Genomic DNA, 16531 nt, shown 5'->3' with positions numbered 1-16531 from the left:
CGAACCTGGAGCAGGCATCAGAGGACTGAATTATGGGCAGCTGTGGCAGTTTCCAGATTTCTCAACCCACGAATGCCAAAGACAACTTAGAAGTTCAGTGGGAAAACTCTATTTCTGTCTCAGCCCCATTCCCCAAGGAGCTCGGCCCCGGGGTGAGGGCTGCCTCCTGAACTTCAGGCCCACAGACTGAGGGGGAATCAAGTGGATGATCAGAGGGGGATTGCAGGGATCTCTTTGCCAGTGCTGAGGCAGGAATCTCTTGCTTTGCCCATGCTTGGATCTGGGTCACAGTTCTGTGTTGGCAGTCCTGGGGCAAGGAGGAGCACTGGCATGGTGGAGCTTGTAGTGGCAGTGAAGAGGAAATCCTCCTCACAGTTCCAAGACAGAAAAGACTGTTTGTGGTCACTCATAGACCAGAGAACAGGCCAGGAAAAGAGTAAACACCTTGCCCCTTATCATACCACCTTGGAAGAACTGAACATTTACAGGTCCCTAGAAGTATTTCTGAAAACAGCTGTACAAACCCCCAAAGCTTGGGACATTACATTCTCCACATTGGGAGCAGACTCTTACCTTAACAAAGAGTTTAAAACTCAAGTAGTTGTCTGGGATCATGAGCAAACCTCACAAAAAGAGTCAGACAATATTATCTTACTTTGGCGACAAAGAAGATCAAAACATGCAAACAGAAGAAGACAACACAGTCAAAGCTCCTACATTCAAAGCCTCCAAGAAAAATATGAATCAGTCCCAGGCCTTGGAAGAGCTCAAAAAGGATTATGAGAAGCAAGTAAGAGAAGTAGAGGAAAAAATGAGAGTGATGCAAGAAAATCATGAAAAACAAGTCAACAGCTTGCTAAAGGATACCCAAAAAAATACTGAAGAATATAACACCTTAAAAAATAGCCTAACCCAAATGGCCAAAGAGGTCCAAAAAGCCAAAGAAGAAATGAATGCCCTAAAAAGCAAAATTGGCCAAATGTAAAAGGAAGTCCAAAAGATTACTGAAGAAAATACTTCCTTAAAAATTAGAATAGAGCAATTGGAAGCTAGTGACTTTATGGAAAATCAGAACACTGTAAAACAAATCCAAAAGAATGAAAAATTAGAAAATAATGTGAAATATCTCATTGGAAAAACAACTGACCTGGAAAATAGATCCAGGAAAGACAATTAAAAAAATTATTGGACCTATCACAAAGGATTCTGCTTTCCTCCAATCAGCTTTCAGTATCAGCTCAGAGCTTTCTTGCAATCAAATTAACTCCTAGAACAACTGCAGCCTGACTAGTCAGCTTTTAAGATATAGATGTTGCTATAGAGGAAGCAGACAAGGCTATCCACCTTTTCACCCATAGCATAGAATCTACCTTTCTTCCAAATAACTCATAGCACTGAAGATTTTTTAAGTCTATATCCAGTAGCAAAGTGTGTTTCCTACATTTCTGCTCAACAGGAGAGTTGTACAAACTCTTAAGTTCTTTTTTTCATGACTCAGATCTGATGATGCTTTTCTCTTACATTGCTTCCTCCCTTCCTCCTCTTATCCAGGCTTCTTGGCTTATTCTGTCTGTAGCTTCTGTTGTCCTCTCTTTTCCTGTTGGCTTCAAGGTAGCACAGTAGTATCAGGATGACCTGAGTTCACATCCTATATTAGGTGCTTTACTAGCAAGTTACACTAGGAAAGTAATTTAATCTTCCTGGGCCTCAATTTCCTCATCTGTAAAATGGAAGGCAATAATAGTACTTGTTTCAATGGGGTTATTGTGAGGAATGAGACAAGATGTGTAAAGCACTTGACAAACCTTAAAATGCTACATAAATGCAAGCTATTATTAATATTCTTTCTTCATCTTCTGCTTTATAGTCTTTATTGACTCTCATTTTTCAAAGCTATGTTTCCAAAGTGACTCTTATTTTTGCCTTATGATAAGAAATACCATATCCACAGTCTTCCAAGTATACAAATTGTTATTATTCAATAATCCCATTATCCCCAAACGCTTATTTAACACACAGTTTCCCAGTAATAAATTAAAAAATCCTCAAGTTATTTTCAGATTATCTGCTTAGAACTAATGCAGTACAGCTATTTTGATATCAATCTTTTCTCTTTCCTTTGAGCTGCTTTCAAACAGGTCCTCTTAGATTTATTTGAGGGGCTGTTTTCTCTCATGTCCTATGAACTGTCTTAAGATGCTTTTCTGTGTGTTTTCTCCCATGAGTTTCCTTTTTTTCTCACCTTTTTTTTTTAAACAAATTAAAATATACACATAAGGACCAAGAATTACCTTACATAAACAAGGAGAGACATTGGAAGCCATCCGACATAGTGCCTTGTGCATATTTATAGTGGATATGCTTTTTAAGTGAGTTTATTCTGTTATAGTCCAACCCCTTTATTTCATGGAAGAGGAAACACAGAGCAAGGAGAGGAAGTGATATGTCCAATGTTGCACAGTTGGTTGGGAAGAGTCAGAATTAGAACCTATGTCTCTATTCTCATGTGATGTTGTACAACAGAGTTGGCTTAGTCATGATTGACTTAGAAAGTGAGCTCAGAACAGCAGAATATTACTATTGGTTGGAGAATTTTTTTTTTAAGTATTTTGTATGATGTGAATTTTCAAAACTCTCAGGGGGCCCTTTCTCTTTCCCTCCTATTTATATGGCTGCTCGTATACACACACGCATAAAACACACACATATGCACACAGGACGTGAACATTCATTATTTTTTCAATTTTTTTTTAATTTTTATTTAAAAATTTTTTTTCATATGCTTTTGAGTTGAAAATTTTTCTCCCTTTTTCTCCCCCCCACCCTCCCCAAGACAGCGCACAATCTGACATAGGCTTTACATTTACATACCCATTAAAATATTTTCACGTTAGTGAAGTTGTAAGTAAAAATTAAAACCAATAGGAGGAACCATCAGAAAGATGAAACAAAACTCAACAGAAGGTGAAAATAAGTGAGAGAGTTCAACTTCCATAGTTCTTTCTTTGGATGTGGACAGCATTTTCCATCCTGAGGTCTCTGGAGATGTCTTAGATCCTTGTAATGCTGAGAAGGGTTCAGTTTAACATTCTTAGTCATTGCATAACGTGGCTGCTATTGTGTACAAAGTCCTCTTGGTTCTGCTCACTTCACTCAGCATCAGATCATATGAGTCTTTCCAGGTTTTTCTGAAGTCAGCCTGTTCATCATTTCTTATAGCACAATAGTATTCCATTACATTCATATGCCACAACTTGCTCAGCCATTCCCCAATTGATGGGCATCCTCTCAATTTCCAATTCTTTGCCACCACAAAAAGAGCTGCTGTGAATATTTGTGTACATGTGGGTCCTTTTCCCATTTGTTTGGTCTCTTTGGGATATAGCCCTAGAAGTGCTATTGCTGGATCAAAGGGTATGCACATTTTTGTAGCCCTTTGGGCGTAGTTCCAAATTGTTCTTCAAAATGTTTGGATCATTTCACAACTCCACCAAATGAACATTCATTATTAAAGGTTATGGTGGAACCTAAGTACTAGTGAAAGGTACAAACATTAAGTCATAGGGAAGGAGAAATCACTGAGGAGGTGGGGAGAGGGAGAATGGGGTGCAGTTTGGAAAGTAACTTCCTGTTTTTGTTGGGAGAGAGACCAGTATTGGGAATTCAGCTAGAAAATAATAGAATACAGCTAGGTCCCAATTAGTACTAATAATGAATCCCCTGAAGTGATCTCATGTATTTGAATTTGGTTCCAGCCCAGTGGAAATATGCAATGCAAATTTGAATAATGCAATGATTTCTAGAGGTTCATTAAGGCCCTAATTTGGACCTAGGTATAATACAAAAGCAAGAGATCATTGCTTAGTAACCTAGTAGAGACTAGAGTTCCTGTAAACACTGTTGTACTGCTGGGAAGGGGTAAATCCTCATAGACTGGAGTAGGCTCAGAAGGTTTAAAAAGCCATTCAGCGTGGTGGGGTCAAAAGAGCCCTGAGTACAAGTTCGGCTTCTGATTCACTGAATTCTACTTCAGTAAAGTTTCTTAACATTGTAAAATGCAGAACAGATAACAATTTGCTTAGAGGGACTTCTTCAATAGGAGCTTCTCATATAAATATTATCACAAATTGGGTTAAAAAGCAGATTTAAATCACTAGAGACATAAAGGGAGGGAAGCTAGAGAGGAAGAGGATATGAGCAAAAGTGAAGGTATGGGAATACATTCACAAGGTGTTTCAAAAACAGTTCATAGGGAACAGAATATGAACAATGTAAAGAGGGTTTTATTTCGAGTTAGAGGACTTGGCCCTAAAGCATCATTGCTACTTACTCCCCTGTGTGAGTGGCATAGACAGTAAGTAACAGAAGAGAGATCGCAAAGGCACAGGGAAGTTTGGCAAACAGCTCCCTGGTTTTGGAGATGAGGTGAGGACATGGGAAGTCACTTCCCCTCTCAGCCTCTGTTTCCTCATTGTTGAATAGGTTGGATTAGATGGACTCTGTGACTTCTAGCCCTTCATCCAAGGATTATAACTTATAAATGGACCCATCTGAATGGAGCACAGGGTTCAATTAGAGGAGAAATGGGAGATAAAGTTGAAGACGTAGGTAGCGGCCAGATTGTGGGGGACCTTGAATGTCAAGTAACAGAGTATAAACTTTATTATATAGGCAGTGGGGAGCCATTAACAGGGTTTAAATGGCAACAAGGCACTTGGAATTTTATTTCAAGGAATGCTTTTCCCATGGTGTTTTCTCTTTTTTTTTTGCATCATCCTGCACAAGTTGATATTAAGTTTTGTGATTACACTTTTATATTTCTCAGATGTCTTCGTTGAACTTTGGCATTTAGATGCGGTCTAACTGTCAGCGAGCGGATTAAGAATCATTCCCACTGTCAAATGTTTTATCCATTTTCATCACTTAGGAGCAATAAAGTGGGGATTCACAGCCAGGTTTAGACAAGCTTAGCCTTCCTAGGTAGTATTTCCTTGTCAGATCCCAAATGGAACCCTCTAATACCGTCCCCATGAGAGAGCTTAATATCTTGACTTTAGCCATGGTCTTATTCACAGTGACACTTTGGTGAGAAATGGATTGATTTTTCAGCTGTCCCCCGGGTAATGTCCAATCACACCAAGGTGAATTAGGGTCAGAAGGCACACTTTGTCCCAAGATTGATTCTGTGTCACAAAAGGAAATCATTAAGTGTATAGAATTCTACATTTTTGTGGCTCCCTATTTACATTTATTTCCTTCTCTAGCACCAAATATTCCATTTTGCCCTCTGGAAACAGAGGAAGCTTGTTATAGAGAAATCAATATCTTTCTGTTCTGGTTTCCTTTATGTCAGGAAACAAATTGTAGAGGCTGGCATTAGAGAGAGGGGAGTCATTCTGGGGAATGTAGATGGTTTACTCTGGTCCATGTTGACAGGTAGATGGAGCACAAAGCATAAGAATCTAAAAAAAGACTGGAAGTGTTCCCTAAGACTGCCTTGGGCCCTTCCCTCTCCTTTCTCTAAATAGTCTTTCTATATCTTCATCAGGTCACATGGATTTATATTTGATTCACAGATCTTCATATTGAGCCCTAGTCTCTGTCATGAGCTTTTGTCCTAAACCACTAGTTGCTTATTGGGTGTTTGAAACTGAATGTTCCAGAAATGTCTCCATCTCAACATGTCCAAAATAGAACTCACACCTTTTCCTAAACTCATTCCTCATCCAGACTATCCTTTTTGTTTTTTTCTTTCAAAGGCATAATGATTTATCTAGTATCTCAGGTTTATAACCTTGGTATCATCCTTGACCCCATGATCTCCCTCACCTCACATACAAAATCAGTTGTCAAATCTTGATATTTCTATGTCCATGTTGTATCTTACATTCAATTCCTCTCCACTTACACACCCATCAGTTTAATTCAGGTATTCACTGCCTCTCACCAAGATTATTGCAACAGCCTTTTAAATGTTTTCCTTGTCTCAAGTCTCACACCCATGCCTGCCCTCACTCCACATTGGTGAGAAGGTTATTTTCCTTAATCACAGATATCACCGTTTTGCTACCCTACTCAATAAACTCCAGTGGATCCTTATTGCTTCTAGGAATAACATAACATTCTCGGTTTAGTTTATAAGGTCTTTCCCTAATCTCTCTTTTGTCCCATTGTCCTTTACTCCCCTTTCCTTATTCCAAGACCCAGACTAACTGGTCTTCGTCATTCCTCAGATAACAAATACTTCATCTGCCTTCTGCCTTTACGCTGGCCACTGTCCCATTCCCAATCCCTTCTCCTTTACCAAATTAGAGTTCTTTACTTCTGCCTAAAAGAATACTTATTTTCCTTTAAAACAGCCCAGGGTCACCCTCTAAATGAATCCTTTCCTACTACCTATGACTGTTAGTATCCTCCTTCTCACTTAAGTACTTTGTAATTATTTGTTTTTATTCTCTTTATGTTTCTTCTATTTAAACTTCTTTATATACGGTATCTCCTTCACTAGAATGTAAACTCTTTGGGAATGGATATTGGTTCATTCCTAATATTTGTATCCCTAGTACCTAACCCATTGTTGTTTGGTTGTTTTTCAGTCATGTCTGACTCATGACCCCATTTGGGGTTTTCTTGGCAAAGATGCTGGAGTGGTTTGCTTTTTCCTTCTCCAGATCATTTTATAGATGAGGAAACTGAGGTCAACAGGGTTAAGTGACTTGCCCAGGGTCACATAGCTAGTAAACATCTGAGGCTGGATTTGAAATCAGATCTTTATGACTATAGATCCAGTGCTCTATCTACCGTACCACTTAGCAGCTCATAGTCGGTAATTGACACATGCTTATTGATTAATGGAAAAATTGATTTAAAAATAGCAACACTTTATTGAAACACTTCTTAATTGATACTTTGATTTTAAATTGATGAGAGGAAAAATGAACCAGGAACTGATGATCTCTAAGTTTATGTTCCAGGTTTTCCTCTGCTTCTTTTCTCCTTATAATTTTCTTTTCTGTCCACTATGTTTCTCTGAAATAGGATTTTGAGTTGAAAGGGACCACAGAGATTATTTAGTCCAAATTCCTTATTTTACAGATGAAGAAACTAAGGACCAGGGAGAGTAAATGTCCCACCCAATGTCACAGAGAGGGCAAAGAGCAGGACCAAATTCTAAACACAGGCCCTCTGACTCCAAGTCCAGTTCTTTGGCCCTTATTTGGACATTGCTGAAGACCAGTCATTCATGGTGTTTGACAACAGCTGCTCGATTCAGATATGTGAATAGTTTCTGTCTGTTGGCTTATTGCCCATACTCACATTGCCATCAAACAGAGGGGAATCAGTGGAAATTGGATGAACATTTCACTTCATAGGACACAATTTTGAATTTTAAAAATGACGAGAAAATTGTCACGGTGTTACTCATCCATCCCCAGACCACAAATGAGGTGGGTTTTTTTTTAATACCCGAAGAGGGCTCCCTATTAATAAAATATATTGACTTGAAGTTTATTCTGCAAAATTTAGAATAGTTACAGGTTACAATATGACATGTATGTGGGTGTTGAGGTGTCCTGGAACTGAACATTTGGAATGCATTCCCTTCCTTCTGCATCCTCTCAATGACCTTTTTGCACCATAAGCTGATGGAATAGTAAACAAATTAATCCCATTAGTCAACTTCTGGCATATTGCTTGAAATATAGAGATAAATCTCTTCATATTCTTCCCTGGTCAGAGAAATAGAAGAATCAGCAATTCTGTCATCGGGTACAATTTAAGATCAGCCAGGGAAGATAAGACAAGATCCAAGGTATGACCATTCTATATGATTGAAGTAGATTGGGCTTAGAGGTCATGCAAGATGAAGAGATTGAGGAGCTATATGCTCAGGGTATTTGAAGGAGGCAGATGGTTGAGTGAAGAAGACCAAAAGCCAGATATGTGATTAACTGAGGAAGAGAAGAAATGACCTGGAAATAGATAAATGACAACAACAAGGATTCCAACAGGATGGAGTGAACTTTAAAGAAGGAAAGGTAGTTTGTGAACGATAGTGTCAGGAGTGCCTAAAAGTGACAATGGAGAACAAGTATATGATAACTCCTGATCCTTGCCCTGTGTGCCAGATGTATGATACAAAATTCATGTGTAGAAAAGATATTAAGAGATATGGCCTTGGGAGACAGAGCAAAGAGGGCAGAGTACAGGCAGCAACCCAACTGAATTCTCTCAACTTTCCCCTCCAAACAACTATAAAATAATGTATCAAATCAAATTTTGGGGTGTCAGAGCCAATTAGAGGTCAGAGTGAAACATTTTCCAGCCTAAGACATCTTAGGAGGTGAGCAGGAGAGGTCTGTGAAACCAGGGTGGGAGTCAGCCCAGAGCATGGTAGTAGCATCAGTGGTGGGCCTTGGGGTTGGCTGGGATAGCACACAGCAGTAGCAGCTTCAAGACCTCTCATCCCATAGACAATAATAAAGGAAGTCTGATGACTGCTTAGAAACAGATTACAGGGGACTCTGTTGGCACTTTGTGCAACTGGGGCTGATTGGAAACTCTAATGCCCATACACAGTTCTGGGTCACAGTTTCAGTGTAGAGAGGAGTGCCCTATGGTTGGTTGAAAGGGAGCAGGGGACCTGGTCTCAGTTCTAAGGCAGAGAGGAGCACTAGAGATAGTGGCTGCTGGAGAATAGGGGCCCTGTTCCCATTTTCAGGGACAAAAGTAGTTTCAACATTTGTGCCTACAGGGGAACAAGGTAAATATAGGAGCATTGAACAGGAGAGCAGTGACCACACCTCTCCCCAGATCATACCACCTTGGAAGCACTGAAAACTTGCAAACCTCCCCCCAGAACTAGGTCTGAAAACAGCAGCATCAAAAAGTTTTAAGCTTGGCACAATGCTTACCCATCCCCAAATGAGCTGAGACCAACTTTAACGTAATTTTCAAAGTCATTAAATAGGTTGAAAAAATGAAGAACAACAGCGAAACAAAACAAAACAAAAACACATTTGACCATCGGTGGCAGGGAAGACCAAGACATAACTTAAAAGAAGATAGTAATGTAAAAACACCTACAAACAAAGCCTCAAAGAAAAATGATAATTTGACCTAAGGACAACAAGAATTTCTAAAAGAGCTAAAGAAGAGATAAGAGTGGTAGAGGGGAAAAAATGGGAAAAGAAATGAAATTAATGCCATAAAATCATGAAAAGAGAATTAATAGCTTGGTAAAAATAGGCCCATGCATGCGTGCACACACACACACACACACACACACACACACTGAAGAAAATAACACCTTAAAAAATCAGAATTGGACAAATGGAAAAAAGAGGTACAAAAGCTCCCTGAAGACAATAGTTCCTTAAAAATTAGCATTGGGGAATGGAAGGTTAACGACTCCATGAGACTTCTAGGAACAATTAAGTAAAATCAAAAATTAAAAAAGAAAGGAAGAAACTGTGTCATATTTCATCTGAAAAACAACTGTCTTGGAAAACAGATTAAGGGGAGATACCTAAAAATGTTGGACTACCTGAAAGCAACAATGAAAGAAAAAGAACCTGAACATCATTATTCAAGAAATTATCAAGGAGATTTATTCTTATGTACCAAGCTGTGCTGATTATGGAGACTCTGGAGAGGGGGTGCTGAGCTGTTGGGATGAAGTGTAACAGAGCAGACTTTACCGCCTGAAAGTGCTGCTTCAAGTTCAGATCAGTCAGGGAACATGCCTTATTTCATAAGAACCAACAAGAGCAAAGAAGAGTAAACTTGAGCTGAAGACACAACGCTTGATCTGAAACAAGAAGTGTGTGCCCACTCACTGTCTTCACAAGAACGCTTTCCCATGCTACTAGTAGTCTTTGTCATCTTCAGTGCTGTACTATGAGGTTGATTGCCCCCTGCAGCAGCAGTCAGATCTCTATTAGCTTGGCAGATCATCCCCGCTTACTCACTCTCTTTTAAAAATGTACTACAAATTTTCATCCTTTGAAACATGTTCTGAAAACGAAGAATCAGCAAATACTCATGAAAGTGCAACGTTTGATTATCACTGTGAGATGAGCTTTGATCTGAACCTTCTCCACAACAATGGACGCATCGGGTACCCCAACGGTGCTTCAGCAGCACTGCATGAACCTGGGGTTGTTGAAAAACTGCTGACTTCTTATGGATTTATTCAGTGTTCAGAACGTCAAGCCAGACTTTTCTTCCACTGTGCACAGTACAATGGCAGACTGCAGGAGCTAAAAGCAGGAGGTGATGATGTTGAATTTGAAGTATCATCTGACTGGAGGACTGGAAAACCTATTGCTATTAAACTGGTGAAGATTAAGCCAGAAATCCTAGGTGACAAATGAAATAATGGACAAGAAGTGTTTTATCTGACTTACATCCCTGAAGACTTGGAAGGGAATGCTTAGCTGGAAACCAGAGATAAGATAAATTTTATAATTGACACAAATAAACATACTGGTGCTGTAAGTGTTCATAATATTGTGCTGTTGAAAAAGAAGCAACCTCACTCTCAGGGAGTAGTTTGTGCCATGAAGGAAGTATTTGGCTTTATTGAAAGGGGTGATATTGTAAAGGAGATATTCTTTCACTATAGTGAATTTAAGGGTGACCCAGAAGCCTTATAGCCTGGAGATGATGTAGAAGTCACAATCAAAAGACAGAAATGGTAAAGAAGTTGCAACAGATGTCAGACTACTGCCTCAAGGAACAGTTATTTTTGAAGATATCAGCATTGAACATTTTGATGGAATTGTAAACACAATTATCCCAGAAGTATCTAATAAAACCCAGAATGATCCATTGCCTGGATGCATCAAAGTAGAATCTGTGATTCTGAAAGAATTTCCTTTTGAAGACAAAGCTACAAAATCCAAGTTGACTCTGTTGGAAGGTAACTACTGGTGTAATATTTTGACAGGTCAACGTGACAAATTAGAATGAGCAACCAACATAGAAGTTCTCACCAATACATTTCAGTTCACTGATGGAACCAGAGAAATGGGTGTGATAGCTGCCATGAGAGATGGTTTTGGGTTTATCAAGTGTGTGGATCATGATCCTCACATGTTCTTTCACTTCAGTGAAATTCTGCATGAGAACCAGCTCCTTTTTTTAGGATGAAGTAGGGTTTACTGTGGTAATATGCTATCTGCCCAAATAAATCATGCCATTAAGATGAAAAGGCTTCCTAAGGGCATGGTTTCATTCCAAACCCATTCAGATCATAGCTTTGTTGGCACTATTGAGAAAGAAGCCACTTTTGCCAACCCTCAAACTACAAGTCTCAATGTTACACACCACTCAAAGGTCTCAATGTTACACACCACTCAAAGTTTCAATGGAAAGGCTAGAGGGACAGTTGTTAGGGACATTGTGGAGGGCATTCTTGTTAAGATGTAGATTGGACCAAGTGACCTGTGAGATCCATTCCAGCTTGAAAATTTGGTGATTTGCAATTTGGGAAATTAAGATGTAAAGTAAGAAAATTAAGTCTACATATATAAAACAACTGCCCTGAAATAATCAAATAGGAGTCTTCTCCACAGACCTGAATAGGAACCTTTCTCTTTCAGTGTGACACTGATTGGTTCCTTCTAATTCCCAGGGTAAAGAGACATAAGGGTATGTGGAATCAATCAAGGATGTTAAAATGTTACAAAAAAAAAGTAATACCATTATGGGGGGTATGTAAGCTACCTACTTAATAATATCTATGCCATCATGTATAACTGGGTTTTAGATTATATAATTTGTGTTCTTTTCATATTTAGGAAGGAATTATCATGGGTTCTGAACTGGAGGGCAGAATTCTTTGTTTTGGTGGAAATCTTCTGAATTAGCCTTTAAGTATGAACAGGATAGCAATAATAGTAGTGACATTCAAACCCCCACCTCACTGGGTCTCAGTTAGCTATGACAAAGATCATTAGACAAGGAAGAGGTGGTATTTTCCCATGCCCAGCTGAACAGATGGAGAGAACAAGTCAAGACAGCTAGGGCAAGAATAGACACTGAGGCTCCTTGATTCTGCCAAGAGTATGATGATTATTCTCCTTACCTTCTTTATATCTCTTTTCTTGTACTTGATTTCTGTGTTAACATTTTCTGCTTTTTAAACTTTCCCCTATGGTTTCTTTTTTTAAATTAGCAACAAAATACACTTTCTTTTAATATATTCGAAGGGGGAGAGTTTCATCAGAGAATGAGGTGGATGGGGATGGGGAGAGGCAATAGATATTTGAATACACAGAAATAAAAAGTGTTGGGAAGCACATTTCTCACCTAATGACTAGAGAGCACTCTAGTCTGAGAGCTCAGAACTTTGATGAATTTTACTGATAATCTGTGTTTTAAAATGCCTAACTTCGTAGAACCTACATGAGACTGGGCAAATTTGCCTCTACACTAAAACTGGATTATGTAACTGCAGGCTAGAAAAAAAAATCCCTATCCTCTGGAGGGAAGAAAAGGTAGAAGGGAGTGAGAGCGAGGTCAGAGAAAAGTTCATACTCAAATCCAAGTCCGAGGGGCAAAGTCAAGGGTAGTTTGATAGGAATCAGTCTTCATATTCACATACCATAAAGGGCAACTCCTCCTTAACCAAACTCGGTTTTCTATAGCTGTAGTTGCTGATTTGACACACAACACATATGAGCTATAAAATGCAAATTGTTGCAGAGAACCAAGAACAGGAGTGAAAGAAAGAGAGGTGGTGGAGGAATGGAAAGGTAGCAATAAAAAGAAGGAAGAGATGAAAAAATATAAAAGGAATGAGGAAGACTTGAAAGATGAGCAAAGAATAAATTTCAAAGGAAGAAAGATAAACAAGTGGGAAGAGAGGAAAATGGACCCCAAAGGTAAGAGAAAGGAAAGAACAGAAAGAGTTTCATTAAACTCTGATTTACATTAGTCAGTAATCAGCTCTTCAGATGTACTGCTCACTTGTTCTGTGGTTTTGATCCAATTTATCACTATCTTTTGACATTGTTATTCATGGGAACACAGTTGCTATACCTCTATTTTCAAACTCCAAAGTACATTTTTGAATTTGTTTTATTTTTGAATGAAGTTCTAACATTAAAAATAGATATGGTTTTAGGTGTCTATTTTAGAATGGTAACTGTTTCTTGAAAGAATTAACTATTCTCAGAAGATTCCTTTGCGATTCAATGCAAAGAGTCCCTATGAGTTCATCTTATATTTGTCCTTTGATAGAACGATGTTCTCTCCTTCCTAATATCTAAAGATTGCATTTGCAGATTTTTTGTCCTGAGCCTTTAAAAAATCAAATTATACATATGCATTGTATATATAAATATAATGTGTATGTGCACATGTGTGAATGCATAATATGTACATATATACATACATACACATATATAAATACATGTATACATTTATGCGTGTGTGTGTGTGTGTGTGTGTACGCTAATATAAAGATATCTACATATGGAGAGGAATTGTGGTTGTTAAGAAGCCCTGGGTTCAAATACCATTCCTGATATATTCAGTGTGTGACCTTTAGCAAATAATTTAACCTCTCAGTACCCTAGGTAATGCTATAAAATCATAAGTTACAGAGTGGTTTCTGATCTCCATGAATAAAGGGAGCCTTCTCATGGGAAAGCCATTTACACTGATAAGATTCAGGTGAACACCAAAATATACAAAATATATAGAATTGGGAAAATATGGCTGGGTCACCACAAGAGTTAAGGGTGCCACTCCTACCCTTTTCCATTAAGGATGTCCCTCTACTCTAGATCTAGGAATGTAGTCAGATCAGATTCAGTCCTGGGAGATATTGCTTTTAATGTGATGGGTTAGGATCTTTTTTTTTTTTTTCTCACACTCTTCAGGTCTTTAGGTACTCCATCCTGGCTCTTTAGGGATGATTTTGCTTATGGTTCACATTTAAGGACTCTCACAAAAAGGGAGAGTAAAAAAGAAAAAGAAAGACATGATATACAATATAAATCAGTTAAGGGAATTGTAATTTATTCTTATACAGAAAAGGAATGGTGACCACAGGATATTCATAAGTGTGCATCTGATGAAAAGAAGTTAAAATAGAATTCATTACTTTACATTATAACTACTGTTACAATCTGCTGGAATGCTGATGTCTAAACTTCATCAGAATATAAATCAGTCTTCAAGATTGCTAATTAAGCATTTAAAATTTTACCTCAGCACTGCATTGTAAAAAACTGTTTCCAGTACATTTGATGACAAAGCAGCTGTGTTTTAGTCAGTCCTCCTGTTGGTGTTGATCTCTGAAACAAAAAGTTTTTCCTTCCACCAGCCTACTTTCTTCCACAATCACTTTGGTCATTAGATCCAAGCTTTGGACCTCTGGAAATCACAAGGTCATCTGCAAGCATAGACACATACAACTTGAGCACTATATCTGATCAAGGGAAAAAAAAACCACATGAAATAGAATAGGACCAGCAAAAGCCCAATTACAATGCTGATGGGTTGAGTTCATGCTCCATGTGTGTATGTTTGTGTGTCAGGGGAGGACAGGAGCAGCAATAGGGTATATGAAAGAACCCCAGCCATCCCCCTAAAAACCTTGCATAATTTAGGAAAGATCTTACTATTTTTCACACAGGAGAGAAAAAGCCAAAATGATTAGCCAGAAGCTTTCCTTTTAATTCATAAAAATTCTTCCCCTCCTCTAGCCCCTGCTATAGACACATAGCAGAGGAAGAACATAGAACTACTCAGGGTTTACCACATCTTACTAAATGAATTTCAGTGCTGGATCACCACATAGATTGAAGCAGGCCCCAAAATATCCATAAAATCACTGGAATCAAAAATGGAAACTCAGAGCATGCCCCATTGGGGAAATGATCTCCACTACATTTAGTCAGATAAACATAGATTAAAAGAGATATATAGAGATAAGTAGAGGTAGATATCAGATAATCAGGTCTACAAATCATATATACATATATATGTGTATATATATACATATATATATATAAAACATATACATATATAACTAAAACACACATATACACATATGTGTGTGTGTATGCATTCATAAAAAACATACAGTATGGTAATGGTGAGGATAATGTGCAATCATATAAAATCAGGAAAGGGAAAAAAATTCAGTTATACAGCTCCTCTAATCAATTCTCTATAACCTATACCCTGAATGAAAATTTCACAATTTCAAACTTAGGTTTGGTACTATGAAGCCCAGAAATCATCACAATTCCCTTCCCTTCTCCCCCCACCAACCCAATGATTTTGAGTCACTCCCTTGAATGGGAGAGGGAGATAGGACATATACTGATTAGGGACCTTACAGTAGTATCAATGTCCACTGAGGGTTCAGAAGACTATTTGAGCCCCATGGGGATATTATTTCCCTCTAGTTGTGGACTGGTAACATACAGCTATATTTGGGCAACTTTCATTTGAGCTTTTTTATTTTTTTGGCAAGACTCTTCTTATTCAGAAAAGAAACATGTGTAGTCAATTGAAAAAAAGAACAATATTTTGACTGATGAGATATCATCATCTTCCACAAATATTGATGTGGTACCTATTATGCATATAAGCATCTGAATCTCAGACAATTCATATTAATTGATACTTTGGGGAGTGATTACTGCAAATAGTTGAAAAAATCTTGAAGACAATATAAAGTGGTTTTCATTTTGCCTCAAAAATACTGTTAATAATGAAATGTAAATAATTATGTACAATTGTGAAGTTTTGTTTTGTTTTGTTTTGTTTTCTTCGGATGGTCAGGTCTACAGATCTTATTAACATCGATATAGTCTTTGGGTACTACTCCACATAAGTGGGGCCACCAGAAAAAAAATCTCAGGTTTAAGGTAATCTATGGTTCTTCATCCACACACAACCAAATTATATTAGCCCCCAGTGATGTATTTACTTTTACTTATCATATATTATCACCAGCAGTTTGAAACAAAGGCATTTGTGAACTAGCTCAGTAACATATTAATGAAAATTTTCCCTATTTACCATCTACCATAAACACTTTCACCATCATTGGAACATATCTATGGAAGAGATTTTAAGGGCCACACATGTAGGAAGCATGTTTGTCTAGGAGGCATATGACAAATGGAAACTAAAACATTTGACACTGCAGGATTGTGAATGTCTTCTGGCAATGTAGTCAAGCTGCTGTTTTTAGCATTAATTCTCTCAAATTGTTGTTCTTCAATCATTTCAGTTGTGCCCAACTCTTTGTGACCCCATTTGGAGTTTTCGTACCAAAGATACTAGAGAGGTTTGCTATTTCATTCTCCAGTTCATTTTACAGATGAGGAAACTAAGGCAAAATGGGTTAAGTGACTTGCCCAGTGTCACAAAGCTAGAAAGTGTCTGAAGCCAGCTTTGAACTCAGGAAGATGAATTTTCCTGACTTCAAGCCTGGTACTCTATCCACTGTGCCCTCTCTTGTGAATAAAGCCGCCTAAATCTCATTACCTGCTTGTCTTGT

General features: G+C 38.2%; 1 protein-coding gene and 1 pseudogene across 1 annotated transcript in view; both read left to right on the top strand.

Moving 5' to 3' along the window:
* The window catches only part of CDH13 (cadherin 13), a 1264852-nt gene that overhangs the window by 719011 nt on the left and 529310 nt on the right, over nt 1-16531 (top strand). The window lies entirely within an intron of this gene.
* LOC110212651 (cold shock domain-containing protein E1 pseudogene) lies at nt 10077-11433 on the top strand (annotated as a pseudogene).

The sequence above is a fragment of the Phascolarctos cinereus genome, unplaced genomic scaffold, assembly GCF_003287225.1.
Source record: "Phascolarctos cinereus isolate Bilbo 61053 unplaced genomic scaffold, phaCin_HiC Scaffold_2;HRSCAF=192, whole genome shotgun sequence".
Classification (NCBI taxonomy): domain Eukaryota; kingdom Metazoa; phylum Chordata; class Mammalia; order Diprotodontia; family Phascolarctidae; genus Phascolarctos; species Phascolarctos cinereus.
Note: the sequence above shows the minus strand (reverse complement) of the source record. Positions and strands in the feature narration are given on the sequence as shown.